A 23,395-nucleotide genomic window follows, 5' to 3' on the forward strand; every position below is an offset into this window, starting at 1 on the left:
CGCAGCACTTTAGACGAGTTCCAAGATCTCCAAAGACCTTGACGGAGAGCAGGCCGCCCTCCATTAACTTGAAGTAGAGGACGAGCCTCGCCGTCAGGCTATGGATGCGAGCGAACGTCTTCCATCCACGACGGAGGTACATGACGTGAGGAGCGGGGAAGTCGACGTCGACCCGCGTGTCGCCGCTCCTGCAGCCCCTCATGTGCAGCCTGAGGGTCTGGGGCGGATCGAGCTCCATCTCCTGTGCGAAAGGGGTGGGAAGGCGGAGACGACGACGCGGTGGCCGGAGCAGCCTCATGAAGAACTCGCGGGGCTGGTCCCCGACATGGCCCTCCATCGCGGGAGGCATAGCTGGCGGAGGCACGGCCATCGCGCCGCCTCGTCCCCCTCTCCCCCGACCGCCACGACGACCTCGGCCTCGCCTCCTTCCCCTTCCCCTCACGGCCGGCTCCGCCGCCGCGAGATCTTGGGAAGGAGGGACGCGCTGTCGAGCAGCAACCTTCGCACCCACCATCGAAGGGCCAACACTTCCTCTCGCCATGGCGGATGGAAGAAAGGAGCAGAGGTAGAAGGAAATGGATGATAGGAGAATGTGGGATGCCGTCCCCTCCCCTTCTTATAAAGGGGCGGAGCCGGGGCTCGGCCCCCCATTTGACCAATCCAGTCACCGCGGGCGCAGGGAATCAGGACCGACCCACTGCCCCAATCAGCGACGGCCCGGTTTCCTGCCCCCACCGCCTGCCACCTGCATGGAGGACGCATGGCGAGCGAGCAGAATCGAGGGGACGGGTGAGGCGACCGTTCCCCGCCCCGTGATCGTGGGGCGTGGGCGCCTTGAAGACTGCGGCCCGAGTCCACTCAGTAAATGAGCCGCGCCCCCACGCCTCCCTCTTTTTATGGGGAAGGCGCGAGCCGCCTCTTTACTGCGACGTGACACATGCGTGTGGGAACCGCATCGCGCATGACCCCCACGTCATACACGACCCTCCATGTCGTGCGTTCAACGCGGGTCGTGGGGAAGCGCAGCGGACGAAGAGTTACTGCGGTAAAAATCCGCCCCACCTGCCCGCGCACCGTTCTGGGCCTGGCCCAACAACGTGTCGCGCTTATGTGTGGCCCAGGCCCGGGGGCTCCTGTCAGTGTACAAAAGTAGGGGTTCTCCTTTTGACCCCTTTACTTGTGCACGGGCAGTCAGAGCCACGCGTCACTGCCGCACATAGCAGGGCAAAGGAGGGAAGCCGGAGAGAAGCCGAAGCACAAGACAGCCAAGACAATGCCAAGATCAGAGACACAAAGGGTAGAAGGGTGAAGCAGGCTCCCCCGGCAAGACCCTTGCCGGGGAAGCCTCAACAGCCCCGGCAAGAGCCCTGCCAGGGCGGCACGCCCAACGCCAGCAGAGCGAGCCACCCTTGAGCCCACGGGTTCCAACCCAACCAACTAGATTGGGACCATGGCTCGGGAGGCGCCTCCGTGGTGGCATGCAGATCTTTGTCAAGATCATAAAGATGTGAAATCAGATGAGGACCAGAAGACGGTGACCCTCGGCCGGATCCCAGCCGAGAGAATCCACAAGACCCCCAGCAAGCACCTTGCCGGGGACGACTACAATGCCACGGCAAGACCCTTGTCGGGCCCCCGGCAAGGCCCTTGTCGAGGGCGTCAGCGGGGCCACAGCCAGGCCCGCGTCGACCAAGACTCCACCGCCGTCCCCAAGTAGCTGCTAGCTCACCCAGCTGGGCAGGCACCTGCATGGCGACGAGCGGCCTCTACGCCAACTCAGCAAGCACCTGCGTGGTGGCATGCAGATCTTCGTGAAGACGCCACCACCGCGCCACCTCAGCTGCCTGCCCGCCTACATGGCGCCGCTTGCATCAGTGGCCAGGGCGCGTTCGAAGCAAGGCGAGGCGGCGACGGATGGGACGGGCCTCGTTCCCGTCCCCGATAAAGCTAAGGGACACCTAAGCAATGCATTAAATGTGTCTTGTCCTGTAATACGAGCGATAAGCTCGCGGCACTGTACACCTTTCCACCTCCTGTGTGCCACTGTGGTGACCCCTTTTGCCTATAAAAGGAGGCCCGAGGCGACCAGGAGGGGGATTCGGCTCTTTTGGGCAAGTTACACCCCGTAGCTAGCTCAAGAACACCAGAATACTCAATACATCCACCAAAGCAGGACTAGGGTATTACGCATCCTCGCGGCCCGAACCTGGGTAAACGATCCGTGTGCTTTCTGTTAGACCTGCTCTTCTCATGACCCCGCGCCCGCCAACCGTAGGAGGGATTCCAGTGATCCCATAGGTGTCATTTTCCACCGACAACCTGGCGCATCGGTCTCGGGGCGTTACAACTCTCCTCCACTAACAAGAGATCTCGTCCCGAGATCTTAGGAACGAGACGGAAGAGAAAGAGGATAAGGAGGAACAAGAGCGCAAAAGAGAAGGTGAACAAGACCGAGAGCACTTGGGTAGAAAAGAGGAATGTTGATTATGACGAGAATCAAAAGCTCAAGGAACAAGATGGACTAAGAAACCACTCTGGTTTGAACAAGATAGAAAGGGAATAATAAGGAATGAATTGGGATACCATCCCAGTTGAACATGGAATGGAATAGAACATGAACTTGAAAAGTTGGAGCGATACTTAACGAGAGGGACAACACAATACCTCCGGAAGAATTTAAAGAGTGGAATGAAAAGAACGGAGAAGAAGATGACATCTTGTACCACAATTAAGTTTGAAAAGCATCCTTATGAAGAAGGGTTGAACGAAGTTGTTGGAAATTCAACAACGAAAAGAATAAGCTTGTTGTGGGCTTATGGTAAACATATCAAAACTTGAGGTGAATTTCTGCCACCACCAACTAATTGAATAGCTGAGAATGAAGAAATGCAAAACTCCACTTCAAAAGAATACGGAGAATTAATTGCACTTTGAGACGCAATAGGAAAAGATATTTGAGCTACGTCAACAAGAATCTTGATGAACAATTGAAGAATGAATTAAATCCTTACAAACCACCGTGAAGAACTTAGGTAACAAAAGGATGATGAGATAGAATTGAAGGATGAAAAGAATAAGATTAAGCGTTGCGGTGATTTAGATGGAGCTTCGCGACGACACAAGCTAGAAAAACTTGGAACTCTGGAAAAGGAATGGTGAACAACTTAGAACCAAGATATTATTCATCATAAAAAAATCTTCAAAGGAAGGAATTACTCAACTTGATGAAAGAAGAATAAGAATTATGTTATGCTTATCCTTCATCAATTAAATTGATGAGAAACAATGGACTGCATACAACTTATTTGCGTTGGAAAAGATTAAGGGGAGATATAGCACAAACCTTTGGGAAGGTCTTCCTGAACCACCGGTAGGACTGGAAAAAACGAATGAATTGATACGATAACAAGGAAAGGAATCTTGAACGAACCACCGTGAGAATTTGAAAATGAATAAAGAAAGAGAATTCCTCGCCGGAAAGAATTAGAAAAAGCACGAAGATACTTGAGGGAATTTAGGGACAAAAGAACGAAGAGATCACAAGCTGACTAAAGAATTCTTGAACAATGCACCGGTATGAATATGGAGACGAACGAAGTGGCATCAGTTTAGAATAATTGGAGAACAAAGCTGAAAACTTGGAATGAAGAAATATTTCAAAATGAAGGCCTTCGGATAATCGGAACGAAAAACAACTCCTGAAATAGTTCGGATGGCTGAGAAAAAAATCGCACGATTGGAAACAATTTGAGAGGATAACAACGAGCTAGCACCGCGAATCTCTGAGAGAACGGATAAGATTTAGGGGAAAACTCTTCTTCGGTCTACAAATGTTGAGAATGATGATGTGAACACCTCCAAAATTGTTGAGATACTCTGGGAGAATGAAAAGTGAAGAGGTTGAACCAACAATGAAAATAATTTGAAATCGATCTTGGAAAATCATCTGACTGATGAAATCCATTCTTTCGTGAAATTTGAAAAGAATTTGAGAATAACTCCGGGAAAATTACAAGAGTCAGGTAAGATCCTGGGAAAAGACCTGTGAGTTAGGGCCCACTGAAAAGAAACACCATTGGAATGGATTGTTGAGAGAGATATGACGCACCGGAACAACTGAAAGACTTGAATGAGGTGACAACCTTGAAATAATTGAATGCAAACACGAATCTTCTGAGATGTCTTCAACACTCCGGAACAATTAAAAGGTGAGGCGAATGAGCAAAGGGAAACCATTGAGTCAAGGAAAAGAATATGATCAACCCGAAAACTTGAATTGAATCCACCAGAAAGAAAAATGAGAGAGAGTCTGACGAACTAGACGAGATTTCATCGGTTGAAACAATTGAGGAAAGACTGAAGAGGCTCCGAAGGAAAGAAATTGATGCTCGAATGGAGACTCAGACTCTGGGGAGAAAAGGAGTGGGAGGGCGAGAAAAACAAAGGCAACTTGGAACGGGGAACCGACGAATAACTAGAAGAGAAAAGCACCGGTTGAACTAATTGAGGAAAGAATGTAGAGGCTTCGCACGAGTAGGATGGATACTCGATTACGGACTCCGGCTCTGAGAATAAAAAGGGTGGGCGGGTGGGAAAAAGAAAGACTACTTCGGATGGGGAAACAACATCGTTGGGAAAGAACTGAGGATTGATCTTGCAGAAGACAAAGTGGGTCGAATGACTCAAAGAGAAGTGCGCCGGATGAAAAGAGTTGACATCGCAATGAACGAAAACTAACTGCGTGATCCTAAAAAAATTTGAGGGGGAAGAGGAGTAAGTCAAAGCACCTACATCAAGATTTCTCACCAGAGCGACGAAGGGGCTAAGGAGTAAAAAGAATTCCTACTCTCCGATATAACTAGACTCAGAAAATTTTTCTTCTAGACTCGACAGCGACCAACTACGAACAATCAAGGGGGCTCCTATGGTCGGTCGAGGCTCTGATACCAACTTGTCACGCCCAATATGTGACTCTATCATAAGGGAACTCGAAGGTCCCACGAAGGATAGAACCGCATATTGACCCGCTTTTGCAAGGTGGATCATTACATCGTACCATTACATAATAGTTGGGGATACATACAAAGGCACACAATGCCACATGAATACATCAAACATCATACATGAGAACAACATCCGACTACGTATGAAACATAAACAGAAACTCAAGCAATATGCACCCTGCTAGCCCAGGCTGCCGACCAGGAACCTATCCCAAGATCAACGATGAAGAAGAAGAACTCCAGAAAAAGTAAACATCGCTCTCACATCATGATCATCGCATTACCTGTACCTACAACTGTTGTTGTAGTAATCTGTGAGCCATGAGGACTCAGCAATCCCATTACCATGGGTATCAAGACTAGCAAAGCTTAATGGGTATGGAAAGGATAAGTGGTGAGGTTGCAGCAAGCGACTAAGCAAAGTATGGTGGCTAACTTACGAGTACAAGGGTAAGATGAGCAACTACGCAAACGGTCGCAAACTAATAATGATCACTAAGTGATCCTGAACTACTTACGTTCAAACATAACCCAATTGTGTTCTTCTCTCGAACTTCCTTGAAAAGAGACAGTCACGGTTACGCACACGGTTTGTGTATTTTAAATGAGTTTACTTCAAGTCCTCTACAACAGGATATTAACAAATTCCCATCTGCCACATAACCGTGGGCATGGCTCTCGAAAGTTTAAACCCTGCAGGGGTGTCCCAACTTAGCCCATGACAAGCTCACGATCCACGGAGACAATCCTCCATCGCGGGACCCCCCGATCAGACTCGGAATCCCAGTGCACAAGACATTTCGACAATGGTAAAACAAGTCCAGCAAGACCTCCCGGCGTGTCGACACCCTGATAGTAGCCGTGCGTATCTCGTCTCAGGCCACGACGGATGAGCTATGGTTACAACGACCAAAATACCCCAAGTTGCCAAGGAGCAGCACCGCAAGCTGCTCTAGTTTGGGACCAACAGCATCGGCACTGCCCCCTGTATGTAGAAAAGAATTCTCAGGTTCAGGACGCCCTATGCCAATTAATTATTTAGTTCAATATTATTATGGCAAATTTTAAAACCAATGTTGGGCCTTGCTGGAAGAGTTTTGTTCAAAGCGAACTGTCAAGAGGCCGTGTTAGGGACGCAAAAATCAAGGAACATAACACCGTTATGACGGAAACTAGGACGGCAAGAGTGAAACTACACACTAAGCATAAGGCCGAGCCTTCCACCCTTTACCAAGTATATAGATGGATTAATTAAAAAAGAGATACTGTGATATCCCAAGATATCCATGTCCCAACATGGAACAACCTGCAACTAGCAACGCTATGAGAGGGGCTAAGCAAAGCGGTAGCATAGCGAAACAACGGTTTGCTAGGAGGGCTAAAAAGGTTAGAGGCTTGATAAATAAGTGGTAGGTAGCTCGGCATAGCGATAGCATCGAGACAACTAGCATAGCAAAGATAGTAGTGAGATCCAAGGCGATGGTCATCTTGCCTGAAATCCCGCTAGGAAGAAGAACGAGTCCATGAACAAGACGAACGGGCGTAGTCGAACGAATCCTCACGATCGCAACGAAACAGGAACTATCGAGAAGGAGCACAACCGAAAAGAAGCAAACAACAAGGTAAACACACAACACATAAACAAGACATGATGCTCAACCAAGTATGATGCATGACAGGGCTACATGATGCTACACATGGCAAGAGATGATGCATACAAGAACAACACATCAAAGCAAGTTTAAATGAGGCCGGAAACAACATAGAACAATTCTAGAAACTCCCCATATGCAAATTTCGATATTGGTACTGATCTGAACAAAACATTAAGTTAAAGTTGTTAAACAGCAAGTTAAAGTGCACCATGATGATTTGCGCGTCTTCCGAGTCAAGTTACATATAAAGTTCATTTAATTCGGAGCTACGGCCTAGAAGATATGAGCAAAACAAGTTACACATGCCATTGATGCAAAAGCAAGCAAAACAACGTCACAAACACTCCAAAACAAGGACGTAACAAGGCATGATGAAACTACATGCAAAACCAAGCAAGTTTCATATATAGCAAGCTCAAAATGGAGCAACGGTTCAACACATACACTCAATACAAGTTTCAAACATGATCTGCCTAAAATAGCAACTAAGCACTTTGCAATCAAGGAAACAACATGCTACAAGAAACATATGGGCATAAAAATGATATGCACTAAAAGTACAGATTACATGCTTCAAATAACATCAAGGTTCAAGTTCGTGAATCAGGATTAATCCAACATGAGCAAAGCAAAAAGCAACTTAACAACACAGATTATAACTTCGTGAAAAACAGGGCATACATGTGAGCAGAAATAACATGTTGACATGTTGAAGGCATGAAACAAACATGCTACAGTGCAATATCATGGCAAACAAAAGGATGTCATAAAATTACAGGTTAAACATGGTAAAACATGATTACTAAGCGTCCCCATATAGCCCCTAGATCAATGGCATTCATCAAGACAAAATTGCAAGTTAAAAAACAGATTCACGGACTTAAAGAGGAAATCTGGGAATGCAAAACTATAACATTATGATGCTAAATTTGGAGGCTCCTAACAGCACACATAGTAACTTAAATAATTATGCAAAAGACAGGGGCATGTAGTAAACATGATATACTTCAATTCATGTAATTGTAGCATCTCCAAAAGTGGCATAAATTAATTAATAACAAGCTCACACCATGGCATCATGAAGTTAACAGAAAACTAGAACATCATTTAGGCATGTTCATGACAATGAAAACATATTCTACAGGACATATATGAGGCATCAAAGGGCATGGAAAGCATGTGGATGTAGAGCACTACAAAGCATGAACACCGAGCTACTACTAGAAACCACTGGAACATGCTCAAAACATCATGGCAAGTATGCAAATGATAAAAGGTTCACAGACTTGGCAGAAATCATCGTCACAGAAAATCAGTAACAGCAAGTACCCTAGTTCACAAGCTTGATGCACTCACCACAAGGCACATAAAAATACATGGATTACACCACTGTAAATACAGCATGAATATTCTTCTAAAACATGTTGACATGATGCAAAAATATAAACACACAAAATGCTATGAAAACGACAAATCAGCAAGTTACAGCAATTTCCAGCAGATTATAACATTTAGCACTTTTGCAACGATGATTAGGTCAACTAGATGAGCAGTAACATGCATGCAAACTATGCCAACATGTATAGCACTCAGAGATGAACCATTTGACATATCATGCACCCAAAACGGAGCAACATGCACGAAGTTATGGCATGATGAAGATGCACACATAAAGCGGTGCCGGACGAGGAGATCCGGGATGGGCGCGGCGTTTGGATGGCCGGACAGGTGGATCTCGCCGGAGAAGACGAAGGCGGCCGGCGCGGGCGAGGCGGCGGCGTGCGGGAGGCGGCGGCGCGGGCGAGCGGGCTGGGGAGGGCCTGCCCTGGGCTTTGGCGGGCCCGCGGTGGAGGGGTGGGATGGAGAGACCGGCGCGCCACGTGGCGGCTCTTGGTTGGTCCGGGCGCGATGGCGGACGCGTCTGGCGGCTGGGTGGACGCGTCCGGCTGTGGGAGGTGGAGGAAGGCTAGGGTTTCGTCCGCGAATTTGGACGTGGGAGGCCTTATTTATAGGTAGAGGGAGCTAGGAGAGGCCAATTGAGGTGCGATTTTCGCGTACACGATCGTGATCCAACAGCGGAGAGCATGGAGGGGTTTGGATGGGCTAGTGGGCTGTTGTGGAGTGGTGCTGGGCTGCAAAGAGAAAGGTGGGCTTCGGTTAACGGGGTTAACCGTTGGGGCATCAAACGACCTCCAAATGGAACGAAATTTGACAGGCAGTCTACCGGTGGTGTACCAAGACCACTCAAAAAATATCGGCCCATTTCGACAATGTTTTACTCCTGCTCAGGAAACAAGATCTAGGAGGTGCGACGGGTGTATGTGAGGGTGCCAGATGCCGAAACGGACAATGGAGAAAACTGGGAGACCCGGACGGATGCAAGTTATGAAAAACATGCAGATGAAATACACTTGATTACCCCTGCGCATCATAAAGAGCTTAGTCTTCTTTTGGGGTATGAAGAAATGAAACGTATAACTAAGGGTTTTCTAAATCCCGAGAGATTTCTTGATTTCGATCTAGAAGAAATTTATATGTTTTGTGCGGTAAATTGCATTGAGAACATTATATTGCCAACTACCTAAAAACAAGAAAACAAATGGAATATGAAGAGAGTACTAATGAAAGGGAAAATGTTTCCCAATACCCTCCTAGTGTTTATTATGATGAATTAGGTAACGAGGAGGAGCTTCCTATCCAATCAATCTCTTCAACAAGAAGCTTGAAAAAATTAATTAAACCCACACATGATGTGGTGAAGAAGAAGAAAAGAAGAAAGCATAAAGGTAAAAAGGTATCTCTCCCAAATAATGTTGCTCCTATCACCATTGTGCCTCATGAAAGTGAATCAAATATGTTGATGGAGGATGATGATATTGAGTATGATTTTGTGATACCTACTACTTTTTGTAATGATTATGATTGGGAACACGACGATATCCCTTATGATCTTGAAAATCTTTTTAGCACTTGCTTGGAAGAATATGATAATAATGTTTGCTATACTATTGGTGCCATGCATGCTATTGATAAGAATGATTGCGATGATATGCAAAACCACAAGCTTGGGGATACTATGTTTAAAGAGTCTCATATGTTTGAAGATTTATTTACTGGAAATAATGCTTGTCCTAAGCTTGGGGATGCTTTTCTTAATGAATATGATCCTTTGATTCCTTCTACTTTGGATAAGAAAATTTATTTTGATGATAGCATGCCTCCTATTATGATGATTACATTGATAAAAGTGGGTTTGGAAGAGTGTCAACTCTAGGTAGTAGTGATCCCACTATTTTGGAGGGTGTTGAGTCTTATTACAATATTGTTGAAAGTGGATTTGGAGAGGTCATGACTTTATTTAGTGATACATCCACTATTTTGGAAGAGGTTTCAATTGACTATGACAATAAAGTTGCTATCTATGATGATTATTATGATGACATGTATGCCATAAAGAGTGATAAATATTCTATGCTTGTGCATCATGAAAAGAGTGCTGTATGTCATAGTTATATTGTTGAATCCTCTCATGATGTTTCTGAAAATTATTATGAGGAAGGAACTTATGCTCTTACATATCTCAATAATATCAAGTTTTTTCTCTATGTGTTGATTGTTTTGAAGTTGCACTTGTTTTGCCTTCCTATGCTAGTTGATTATTGTTCCCATAAATTGTTTTCTCACAAAATCCCTATGCATAGGAATTGGGTTAGACCTAAATGTGCTATTCATATGCTTCATGATGCTCTCGTTATGTTTCAATTCTTATCTTTTATGCGAGCATCATTGAACTCATCATGCCTAGCTAAAAGGCATTAAAGAAAAGTGCTTGTTGGGAGACAACCCAACACTTTTACTTACTGTTTTTGTGTTCTCACATGATTATGCTACTTTATTGATCTTGTTTTATTGCTTTTGTTTCAATAAAGTGCCAAGTAAAGCCTTTGGGATCATGTTGGGTGTTAGTTTATTTGATCTTGCTGAAAAACAGAAACTTTTGCGCTCACGAAAATAAGTCTCATTTTTAACAGAAGAGTGCTTTTGAGTTGATTATTTTTGCATAAGTTTAATATACAAATTTATCACGTGGTCCTGATTTTTTCATAATTTTTGGAGTAGCAGAAGTATGGTAGTTATCAAGATCATTACAAACTATTCTGTTTTTGACAGATTCTGTTTTCAATGCATAGTTTGCTTGCTTTCTAGTTTCTATGGCTTATATTGCTCAATATAAGTTGTGAAAATGATATGCTACAGTAGTCATTGTGTGGAAACAATTATGAATCTTGTATTTGACAGTACCAAAGTGAAATGGTTTGCTCTTTATCATACTAACCTATCCCAGGAAGTTCCGTTAATTTTGTGTGATTGAAGTTTTCAAGTTTTGGGTGAGATATAGATATGAGGAGAATAAGGAGTGACAAGACCCTAAGCTTGGGGATGCTCAAGGCATCCCGAGTTAATATCCAAGGAAGATCCAAGGACCTAAGCTTGGGGATGCCCCGGAAGGCGTCCCCTCTTTCGTCTCCAACATTATCGGTAACCTTACTTGGAGCTATATTTTTATTCGTCAAATGATATGAGTTTTACTTGGAGCATAATTTTATTTTGTTAGGATTTTCTTGCTGTTATTTAGAATAATTTTTTGCATCTTTTATTTCAATAAAAATGGCACTGATAGCTTTTACTATGCTTATTTTGGAAGTCTACATGTTGCTGTTTCAAAACAGAAAGTTTATCGATGTTGCAAAAATTCTCTAGAAAAGTGAGAATGTGATAAAATTTTGAAACTTTTTGCAAAATAAGCTCTGATAAATTTTCTACAGTTTGGTAGAATTTCATAATGTTTTGAGTTGAATAAGTATTGATACTCTTGCGTTCTTTACAGACTGTACTGTTTTGGCAGATTGCTGTTATGTTTGCATATGTTTGCTTGTTTAATGAATCTATTTGAGGATAGGAGTATTAAATATGAAGAGGCATTTAGTATGCAATGTCGAATAATAATTTTAGTGATTTGCTACAGTAGAGAATGATAAAGCTTTTGCATTGGTTTATACTAACTTATCTCACGAGTTCTTTTTGAGTTTTGTGTTGGATAAAGCTTTTGAGATTTAGGAAAACCGTGATATGAGAGGAATTAAGGAGACACAAAATCTCAAGCATGGGGATGCCCAAGGCATCCCAAGATAATATTTCAAGAAGTCTCAAGCATCTAAGCTTGGGAACGCCCCGGTAGGCATCCCAACTTTTTCCTTCAACAATTATCAGTTAGTATCGGTTGAGCCTAAGTTTTTGCTTCTTCACACGATGTGTGCTATCCTTGGAATGTCATTTTATTTTGTTTTGCTTTCTGTTTTAATAAAGTACTTAGATCTGAAAGTTTTTAAATAAAATATAGCCCTCAAATAGTTGCCAGGGAGGCTAAGTAAGTGGCATTCACATCCCGTCAACGAAGCCCTTTTCTATGTCATTTACTCTTGTGCTTCACTTATATCCCATGAGTAAATTATTGAATAAATTGAATGTCAGAAAGTTGAAATCATATCAAGCCTAGTGGTAGCTTCACATTGGGTTCAGAAAGTGAAATCTTTTGAGGCTTGACAATCACAATATTGGTCATACAAGCAATTCACGAATAATTATTATAAGGAAGAGAACTTTCACATGCAAATACACTATCCTAGAAATATTTTGTGATTGTGAGCCCCCATCAAAATATTATATGCCAATATTGTTGAAGTTGGACAAGGAAGACAACGTAATGATTTATGTTTGTTCATATTCACATATAAGTTATTGTCATAGATCCTTCAACATGTGGTGCTCTCCCCCCATCTTTGCTACCCAAAAATTCCGCACCAAGTAGAGATACTACTTGTGCATCCAAAAACCCTTAAACCCAAATCTTATTTTCAAGAGTCCACCATACCTACCTAAGGATTGAGCAAGATCCTTCAAGTTGTCATCGGTGCAATAAGGCTATAAAAATTGCTTCTAAAAGTGTTAGATCATTTAGTGTAAAAGAAAATTGAGCGTTTTACGAACTTGTGATGGCAAAGAATAAAAGTGACTGACTGCATAATAAAGGTTGCTATCATAAGGGGCAATATAATGTGACGTTCTTTTGCACTAAGGGGTTGAGCATGCAAACAAATAAGCGCATGGCAACCTCTGCTTCCCTCTGCGAAGGGCCTATCTTTTACTTCTTTGTATTTACTTTTATGCAAAGAGTCAAAGTTTTTCTCTCTATTCCTTTTTATTTTTCTCTTTTGGCAAGCATCACGTGGTGAGGAAAGATCTAGGCACATATGTCCGGTTGAATATGGGTAGCATGAGTTATTATTGTTGACATCACCCTTGAGGTGAATACGTTGGGAGGCAAAACAATAAGCCCCTATCTTTCTATGTGTCTGGTTGAAACGTTTTGCTCATGTGTACGCGGTGAGTGTTAGCTATCATAGAAGACTATAAGATGGTTGAGTATGTGGAGCTCTTACTTAAACTCCGTTGAATAAGTTGAATTGCAATTGCTTGGTGACTAAGAACATAGGTTGTTGAGTTTCAAGAGAGTTCATTGTTTGAACCTTAACATGTGAATTGGTTGCTACTATAACATGAGAAGTTTTATAAGAAAGAATTGCTGGTATGATGCTATGAAAAGTGATTGAAATTGTCATTGATCAAACATGTGCACTTTGCTAGCATTTGCACTTCATAAATTATTTCTTTTATCATTTAACTACTCGAGGACGAGTAGGAATTATGCTTGGGGATGCTGATACGTCTCCAACGTATCTATAATTTATGAAGTATTCATGCTGTTATTTTATCATTCTTGGATGTTTTACAATCATTTTATAGCAACCTTATATCATTTTTTGGGACTAACATATTGACCCAGTGCCCACTGCCAGTTGCTGCTTTTTTGCTTTTTTACATCGCAGGAAATCAATATCAAACGGAGTCCAAACACCGCGAAACTTGTTGGAGATTTTTTATGGACCGGAATACCCAAGATGGGCCAAAGCAGCACCTGGGGGTGCCCCGAGGGGGGCACAATCCACCTGGGCGCGCCTGGGGGCCCAGGCACGCCCAGGTGGGGTTGTGCTCACCTTGGTGGCCTCCCGCATCCCTCTTTACCCTATAAATTCACAAATATTCCAAAACCCTTCGGGGTTAACCTAGATCAGAAGTTCCGCTGTCGCAAGGCTTTGTAGCCACCGAAAACCAATCTAGACCCGTTCCGGAACCCTGCCGGAAGGGGGGAATCATCACCGGTGGCCATCTTCATCATCCCGGCGGCCTCCACGATGAGGAGGGAGTAGTCCACCCTCAGGGCTGAGGGTTTGTACCAGTAGCTATGTGTTTAATCTCTCTCTCTCTCTCTCTCTCTCGTGTTCTTGAGATGTCACGATCTTGATGTATTGCGGGCTTTGTTAATATAGTCGGATCATATGGTGTTTTCCCCTCTCTATCTTGTTGTGATGAATTGCGTTTTTCCCTTTGAGATTTCATTGTTATCGGATTCAATACTTTTATGGATTTGAGAACACTTGATATATGTCTTGCAATTGAATATTCGTGGTGACAATGGGGTATCGTATTGATTCACTTGATATATGTTTTGGCACTCAACTCGCGGATTCCCGAGGTGACATTGGGGTATGCACGTTCTTGTCTTTGTTTCTCCGGTAGAAATCCTGGGGCACTCTTTGATGTTCTTTGTGTTGGATTGAGTATTATGAATATGAATTTGCTTTGGTGTTATTTTAGTACGAACTCTAAGATAGATCGAACGGAAAGAATACTTTGTGTTATTTTAGTACGAACTCTTGAATAGATCGAACGGAAAAAATAGCTTTGAGGTGGTTTCGTACCCTACAAACAATTTATTCTTATGTTCTTCGCTAGATAGGAACTTTTGAGTGATTCTTCATCGGACTTTGAGGGATGGTTATATGATCCAATTATATTAGCATTGTTGAGAGGTTGCACTAGCGAAAGTACGGACCCTACGCCTCATTTTCAAGCATTGCAATACGGTTTTTGTGCCCATTTACTATTTTTATTTATTAAGATTATAAAAATATATTTCTACCATCAATATTACACTTTTATCACCATCTCTTCGCCGAACTAGTGCACCTATACAATTTGCCATTGTATTGGGTGTGTTGGGGACACAAGAGATTTCTTGTATTTGATTGCCGGGTTGTTTGAGAGAGACCATCTTCATCCTACGCCTCCCACGGATTGATAAACCTTAGGTCATCCAGTTGACGGAAAATTGCTACTGTCCTACAAAACTCCGCGCTTGGAGGCCCAACACGTGTGTACAAGAATAAAGTTGCATAGTAGACATCAGAGATTCCTTGGGAACTCGCGTCTGTCATTGCCTCCGTAGCACCAAAGAGGAAAATGTCTCCCTTGCGCCCGCTGGCCCTGGTCATCATGGCTCACGTCATCACAGCCTCGTGAGGCTGGGTACCTGCATAAGAATCTCCGCTCCTCAAGAGGCAGGCTTGGGGAGCTGCTCCTTCAGGAGGTCTTGGCGTCATTCTCCTCGCGAGGGTCTTGACTTGGGGGTCTTGCAGCTGGGCCGTACAAGGCCGTCGAAGGAGCCACGCCATGGGCCATAGGCAGGCAGATGTGGGTACCCATGATCCCAGAATGCGTCAGCTCGTCGAAGAGAAGAGTCGCAATCTTCTTGCGCGTGCGTCCTCACGCGTTTTCAACCACCTTCTTCGCTTCGAGCCCGACTTTGACTTTAAGGCCATGACAGCCCCTGTGCCCGCGGTGATTCGGGGTGCCTTGGAAGGCTAGGTGGAGGACCACATGGACGACCTGATCGCGGAGTTCACTTCCGCAGGTGGCGAAGGCCAGCCCGAGATCGAGGGGCTCGAGGCTGATGGCGGTGAAGATGACAACATCGATGGCGATGGGAGCAACGATGACAGCAGCGATGGTGGCCGCATGTCTCCCTATGTTGTCTTTTTCATGTATCCTGTCAAGGTTTTGAACATGACCCCACGGGGATGTAAGAGTATTTTGGAAGAGACCCCCCATGTGATGCATGTATGAAGCAACAATATACTCCCTTAAGATGCCTTCGCCTTCCCCTTGTTTATTGCGCGTCTACAGCTCCTGAGTAGGGGTAGCTCGTTAACATTACACCGGGACGCAATGGCCATACAAGACCATGAGACGGGGGCTCATCAAGGATCATGAGCAAGGTTTGCCTGCCGGCTCGCCCGAGAGCATCGCGCGAGGACTCAGGCACCAAGGCCTTGGTGAGGTGTGCATAGAGGCAGGCCCGCAGTGTAACGACCATGCTTGGGCTGACTTACACGCAGGCACCGGCCCAGTCCCCGCTCGCGGGGCGATCGGTAGGCGGGCGAGCAGGAAGCCATGGCTGCTCTTAAGAGAAAACTCGAGAAAGAAAAAATGCTGCAAAGAAAACCCCATTCCCTTGCGAATAAAGAAGCAAGAACTTCGAATTTTATTCCAAAAAGTGGCAGATTGGTTACAAGAGAAAGCAAAGAACAGCCGCGTCCGGCACCTAAGCTAGTCTTCCCACCAGCTTGGAGCATGGGGCCTCCACTTGGGCGTGGGCATAGTCGTTGTTTGACCATGTCTACCGCCAGCGTGGAGTATGGGCTTCCACTTGAGCGTGGGCATAGTCGTTGTTTGACCGCGTCGTCCGCTAGCGCGGAGCATGGGGCTTCCACTTGGCCATGGGCATAGTCGTTGTTTGACCATGTCGTCCGCCAGCGCGGAGCATGGGGCTTCCACTTGGGCATGGGTGGGAGCCCCCGTGAGACCAAGGGGAGGCGCACAGGGAGACTCCGGGGCGTGTACTGTTCCACTCATTATTATGTGAGAGTGTCATGGGTAGAGATTGAAGAGGCGCAGGGTGCTCCGTACCTCGTGTACGGGGACCCCGCCCCTCACCTCCGGGCAGGCGTCGGCATGCCCGGGGCGCAGGCGATCCTGGGCGGGGTCTCCGACCTCAGGGCCGCCAGCGGGCCGTGCAAGGAACCGCCATACGGGCCGTAGCCCGCCTAGGCCGCCCCAGCGCAAGCTTCCAGACTCCTCCGGAGTATTTTGGTCTCGGGGCCCCCGGCGTCGAGCGGTGACGACTCAGGGGGGCCTAGACCCTCGCGAGCCTCCCAGGCCTCACGGGTCCCTCGAGCCCCCGGAGCCCCTGGGGCTCCACCTCAGTTCGGGGCGCCGCCACGCGCCTGGTGTGCTCCGGCGCGCTTGGTCCGGCCACCGCTTCGCGGATGTGCTATCGAAGCATAATTCACCTGCGTTCCAAGGTTAGCATAATATGTTCTGAGGATATTGGTTGTAGCGGGGGGGGGGTCGTTATTGCCGATGGTGCGGTCAGGGCACTGTGTCGGCTCGCGAGGATCCCCTGGGCCTCGTTAGGCCATGACGATCTTGTAAGTGCATCTAGTACCCCTTAGTGATTTTGGTGTATTGAAGACTTATAGGTTAAGGGACTAATGTGTTTATGAGTGTACACAGGTCTATAAGTCTATGAGGAGTTTGATATTTACACAGAAAGTCGACCCCTAAAAATGAATATCTTCGACTGAAGATTTTGGATTTCTGAAGACTTTCTGAAGACTTTGAAAATGAAGAAATTGGTGTAACCTGAAGACTTGGTATTCATTCAAGGAACATGAAGCATGAAGGCTTTAGTTTTCGTAGTTTTATTTTCTCCTTCTTGAGTCATAGGAAACACCGTACTGTTAAAGGGGGTCGAGGAAATACTAAGGAAAAATTTCCATGTGATGCTCAACTCAAAATCCTACACCTACCAATCCCTTCGAGTGAAGCCATTGGAAATCTCATACAGTTCAGTCAATTTCTTCAGTGACAGAGACAAAGTTCTTCTGGTTGCTAAGGAATTTGTTCTGACTGAGGAGTTAGGAATTCGCCACTCCGGATTGCCTACACAATGAGGAACATGATAGCCCTGAGGAATTTGAGCCTCAAATATCCGACCCTTGCTGTGCTACGCACCAGCTGTCCCAAAATATCTACCCACCTAACGGTCATATCATTGAAGGGCATTTATGTCTTATCATGTCGGGCTGCTCCCTAGGCTATAAATAGCCGGCCCCTTCAACCACTAGCTGGTTGGCTGCTCCAAGAGAAACTAACACTTGTCATTTGAGAGCATCCCATCCTCCGAGGACTTTTTGCGAAAATCATCAAGTGAGGAAACCCAAACCCAAACACCTACAAACCCAAAGTGATTGAGCATAACTGAAGAGATTGATCCTGCGTGGATCCGACGCTCGTTACCTTTGAAGACTGTGCATCTTCCAGACGGTTAGGCGTCATGGTCTAGAGCATCCAAGAGGAAATTGTGGATCTCCGAGTGACCGAGTTTGTGAAGGTTTGGAAGTCACCTGAAGACTTACCACGAGTGATTGGGCGAGGTCTGTGTGACCTTAGCTCAAGGAGAATATGGTGAGGACTGTGTGTCCGGGACTTAGTGTCCTCAGGTTTAAATACCTAGCCGCTCCAACCAGACGTACAACTGTAACAGCAGTTGGAACTGGTCTACCAAATCATTGTCTTCACCAAGCCTACAAGTTCTATTTCCTCAACTCTTTCATTTCCTCATTACAGTTGTTGTGTGCATATTCATATCTGTTTGAAGACTTTAACTGAAGACTTTCTCAATTTCCTCAGTTCATGTTCCTCAGTCTGTTTGTCTTTATCCTGTGTTATCCTGTGTTTACGCTTTCTGTACTCAGTGCTTGTCTTCATTTCATCTTGATGACCATGCTTGTGTTCTGTTATGATTACATCTGAGTACTTATTCTGCTGCAAGTAGTTATTCGCTTAGGAATTTCCTCACCCTGAAATTCCTCAGTGAAGAATTCATAAAAATTGCCTATTCACCACCCTCTAGTCGATATAACGCACTTTCAATTGGTATCGGAGCAAGGTACTCCCTTGTTCTGTGTGATTTTGGTTTAACCGCCTGGAGTTTTAGTTATGTCGACCACAGGAATGAAGACCGTGTCATGCTCCATCTTTGATGGTCACGAGTATCCCAAGTGGAAGGCCATGATGCAGAAGCGCCTCATGGCGATGAACAGCGAGCTGTGGACCGTCACTAAGATTGGTCTTACCGATCTGTGCAAGATGGCAGAAGTTGATGACATTCGCAAGTACACTCTTCTCAACCTCACGGCGAAGGACATCATCTGCTCCTGTCTGTCTCAAAATCAGTTCAGGAACATCATGCATCTCGATCACGCAAAGCTTATCTGGGACCATCTCTCTAAGGTCTATGAAGGTCATCGAACCTGTCATGATCCTTGGTTTGAGGACTTCAAGGAATCTCTCAAAGCGATGACATTTGAACCAGAATCATCATCTTCTACACCATGCCTTATGGCGAAAGGTGCAAAGGTAACTGAATGCTATCCATCCGAATCCAGTGATGTTGAATCTGGTGATAAATTTGGACCCAACTATGTCAAACTTGCTTCCCTTGCCACTAAACAACAAAGAGCTTTGGAAAAACTTCAATACATGCTAAATAAGAGCGATGATATGTTGGGTGAAGAAATGGATCGCACCAAAACCTTGACTGAAAATCTTCAAAGACTTCAGTCTAGGTTTGACAACCTTCAAGGTCATCATAACACTCTCTTATCTGATCATGAGAAGCTTTTTTATGAATTTCTTCAAAGAAAGCAAGATCTTGAAAAGCTAAGGGTCAGTTATGAAGATCTTCAAAAGGAGCGCGATTCATTACTTGCTCAACAAATCAGCGCTGCTCAGGAAGAATTTGTTCCTCCATGTTTGAAGTGCATTGAACGTGAATCTGCTCATTCTTCACCTGAATATTCAAATGCTTCTAATGCTACAAATTCTTCACCTGTCTTTGCTATCACTAACTCCTCATCTGAGGACAGTGCTAGTATCACTGATGATGCAGGGCTGAAGGAATTGTACATGACAGGCATGTACAAGAGTCTCAAAGGGCATCAGACTCTTTGTGATGTGCTCAAAAAGCAGATCCTCAACAGGAACCCTAGGAAAGAGGGTGTTGCCTTTGAGAGAAAAATCAACGCTGATGGGACTTACTGGAAGCCTGAGTAGTATCCCAAAACCTCATGGGTTGCTGCAAAGGGACCTCCAGTAGATCAATCTACTTTATCTGGCTTTACATGTGAATCTCCTCATTCTTCTGATGAGTCATTTGACTCCAACTATAAACTATTCAAAAATCAGAATGGTGAAGTATTTGCTAGATATGTTGGCACTAACTGCAGGAACGGTTCCCCTGTGAAGAAAATCTGGGTTCCCAAAAGGTGCCTTGAAAGTATTCAGGTGAATGTCATCATGATACCACCTGTGAAGAATAGGAACCCCAGATCAAATTCTTTATATGGACCAAATTCTTCGTATGGATCCAAGTCCTCATACAGACCAAATTCCTCACGTGGATCAAATTCCTCAAAAGGATCAAAGTCCTCATATGAACATCATCGTGCTAACACCTCTGTTTCGTAGGGAAGAGCTAAGGACTATGAATATGAGCATTATTCTTCTAATCATTATGTTCATAAGTCCTCGAAGAATTTCTCTGCCTATTCATATGCTTACCCTAACTCCTCTTATGTGAAACGAAGTGGACTGGCTTCTATGCCACCTTTCTCGTATGGAGCTCACAGAGTGATGAACTCTTTGCCACCCCTTCAGATGTGGGTGGTGAAGAAAAGGAACTAATCTCTTATGCAGGGTCAGGTCTCCAGACGTGCTTAAACGTCTGAAGAATTTGCTGGAGAACTGAAATTGCCTGAAAGGACGCAGGCTAATCATGAAGAAATGAATCCTCATTTCTCACGTCCTCATACTGTTTTATCTGATCCGCTGCTTGATGAAATTGATCTGTTGAAATTGATGTCATATTCTTCACTAACGAAGTATATGAGTTCGTAAATTGCACTAATTCATCTGCAGGATGATCAACCCAAAGCCAATGAGTGGGTCCTCGATAGTGGATGTACAAATCACATGACTGGTGACAAGAATCTATTGATGGATGTTCCCTTATCTCCATCGCATCTGAAGCATATCATCTTCGCTGACAAAGGTAAAAGTCAGGTATTGGGTCTAGGTAAGGTTGCAATCTCAAAGGATCGACCCATGGATAAAGTCATGCTTGTCGAGTCCTTAGGATACAACCTCATGTGTGTCTCAATGCTTTGTGATCTTGATATGGTTGTTGTCTTTGGCAAGTATCGTTGTGTTGTGACCATGGAAGCTGACAATTCCAAAGTCTTCGAAGGCTTTAGGAGAGGAGACTTGTATATTGTTGATTTCTCTACAGTACCTCAACCAGCTGTATGTCTACTTGCAAAAGCTTCAGAAGGCTGGCTATGGCATCAAAGACTTGGTCATGCTGGCATGAGGAATCTGCACACGCTCGCGAAGAAGAAGCATGTCATTGGTATTGAGAATGTCAAATTCCTCAAGGATCACTTGTGTGGAGCCTGCGAAGCTGGAAAGATGACCAAGGCCAAACATCCTGCAAAGACAATCATGATTACCACTCGACCATTTGAATTGCTTCACGTGGATCTCTTTGGTCCTAATCATTATTCAACAGTTACAAATGATGCATCACTATATGGCTTTGTTATTTTTGATGATTACTCTCGTTACACATGGGTGCCTATTGTCACTTACAAACATGAGGTGCAGGAAGTCTTCAAACGATTTTCCTCGAGGGCTTCAACCAACTTTGGTGTGAAGATCAAGCACATCAGAAGTGACAATGGAACTGAGTTCAAGAATTCTGGTCTTGATGACTATCTTGATGAACTCGGTATTACTCATGAGTTATCTGCTCCTTATACTCCTCAGCAGAATGGCGTCGTGGAGCGCAAGAACAGGACTCTCGTTGAGATGGCTCGGACTATGCTTGACGAGTACAAGACGCCTCGTCGTTTCTGGATTGAGGCAATTGATACTGCGTGCCACATCATCAACAGGGTATATCTTTACAAATTCTTCAAGAAGATTGCCTATGAACTCCTCACTGACAAGAAACCCAATGTGAGTTATTTCAAAGTCTTCGGTGCTAAATGTTGGATTAGAGATCCTCATCACAATTCTAAATTTGCACCGAAAGCACATGAAGGTTTTATGCTTGGTTACGGAAAGGACTCGCACACCTACAAAGTCTTCAACACGTTCGCCACAAAGTTGTTGAAACTGTAGATGTGCGGTTCGATGAAAGTAATGGCTCACAAAGAGAGCACCTACCTTCTGTGTTATATGAATAGTCACCTGAGGAAACTATCAAGTTCAAGGCTACTGAGGATGTCATTCCTACCGAAGAATCAGCTGAAGAAATCATTCCAGAACGTGAAGAACGTCATGCTGATGCACCTGAAGAAAATGGTGCTGAAGAAAATGCTGATCAAATTCCTCAACGACAACCCGCTCATCCTCGCGTTGCAAACGAAGTGCAAATTGAGAAAATCATCAACGACATCAACATTCCAGGTCCTCTCACACGCTCAAGAGCTTCACATTTGTCTAACTTTTGTGGGCACTTTGCTTTCGTCTCTATCACAGAGCCCACTAAGGTAGATGAAGCACTGGAGCCTGAGTGGATTCAAGCTATGCAAGAAGAATTACATCAGTTCGAGCTCAACAACGTCTGGGAACTGGTTAATCGTCCAGATCCTCGCAAGCACAATATCATTGGCACAAAGTGGATCTACCGCAACAAGCAAGATGAAAATGGCCTTGTGGTGAGGAATAAGGCATGACTTGTAGCACAAGACTACACACAGGTTGAAGGAATTTATTTTGATGAAACTTTTGCACCTGTTGCTAGACTTGAGGCTATTCGCATATTACTTGCTTATGCTAACCATCATGATATCACTTTATATCAAATGGATGTGAAAAGTGCATTCCTCAATGGTAAGCTTGAGGAAGAAGTATATGTTGCTCAACCCCCAGGTTTTGAAGATCCAAGGCATCCTGACAAAGTCTTCAGACTCAATAAGGCCCTCTACGGCCTCAAGCAGGCCCCTTGGGCGTGGTATGATACTTTGAAGGAATTCCTCATGAAGAAAGGCTTCAAACCCAGTTCACTTGACCCAACTCTTTTCACTAAATCTTATGATGGTGAATTGTTTGTGTGCCAAATTTATGTTGATGATATCATTTTTGGCTGTACTGACCAATGTTACAGTGATGAATTTGCCTATATGATGAGTGAAGAATATCAAATGTCTATGATGGGAGAATTGAAATTCTTCTTAGGTCTTCAAATTCGTCAACATCACAATGGCATATTTATATCTCAGGAGAAATACGTCAAGGACGTATTGAGGAAATTCGGCATGCAGGATTGCAAAGGGGTCAAAATTCCTATGCCCACCAATGGCCATCTATGCACTGATGAAAATGGTATTGACTTCGATCAAAAGGTATACCGCTCCATGATTGGTTCATTATTGTATTTATGTGCATCTAGGCCAGATATTATGCTTAGTGTTTGCATGTGTGCCCGATTTCAAGCTACACCGAAGGAATCACACCATAAGGCTGTGAAGCATATTCTTCGATATCTAGCTCATACACCTACACTTGGATTATGGTACCCCAAGGGCTCGGCTTTTGATCTCATGGGATATTCAGACTCTGACTATGCTAGTGATCGTGTGGACCGCAAGT

This window comes from Triticum aestivum, chromosome 3D (assembly GCF_018294505.1).
Source record: "Triticum aestivum cultivar Chinese Spring chromosome 3D, IWGSC CS RefSeq v2.1, whole genome shotgun sequence".
NCBI classification, from domain to species: domain Eukaryota; kingdom Viridiplantae; phylum Streptophyta; class Magnoliopsida; order Poales; family Poaceae; genus Triticum; species Triticum aestivum.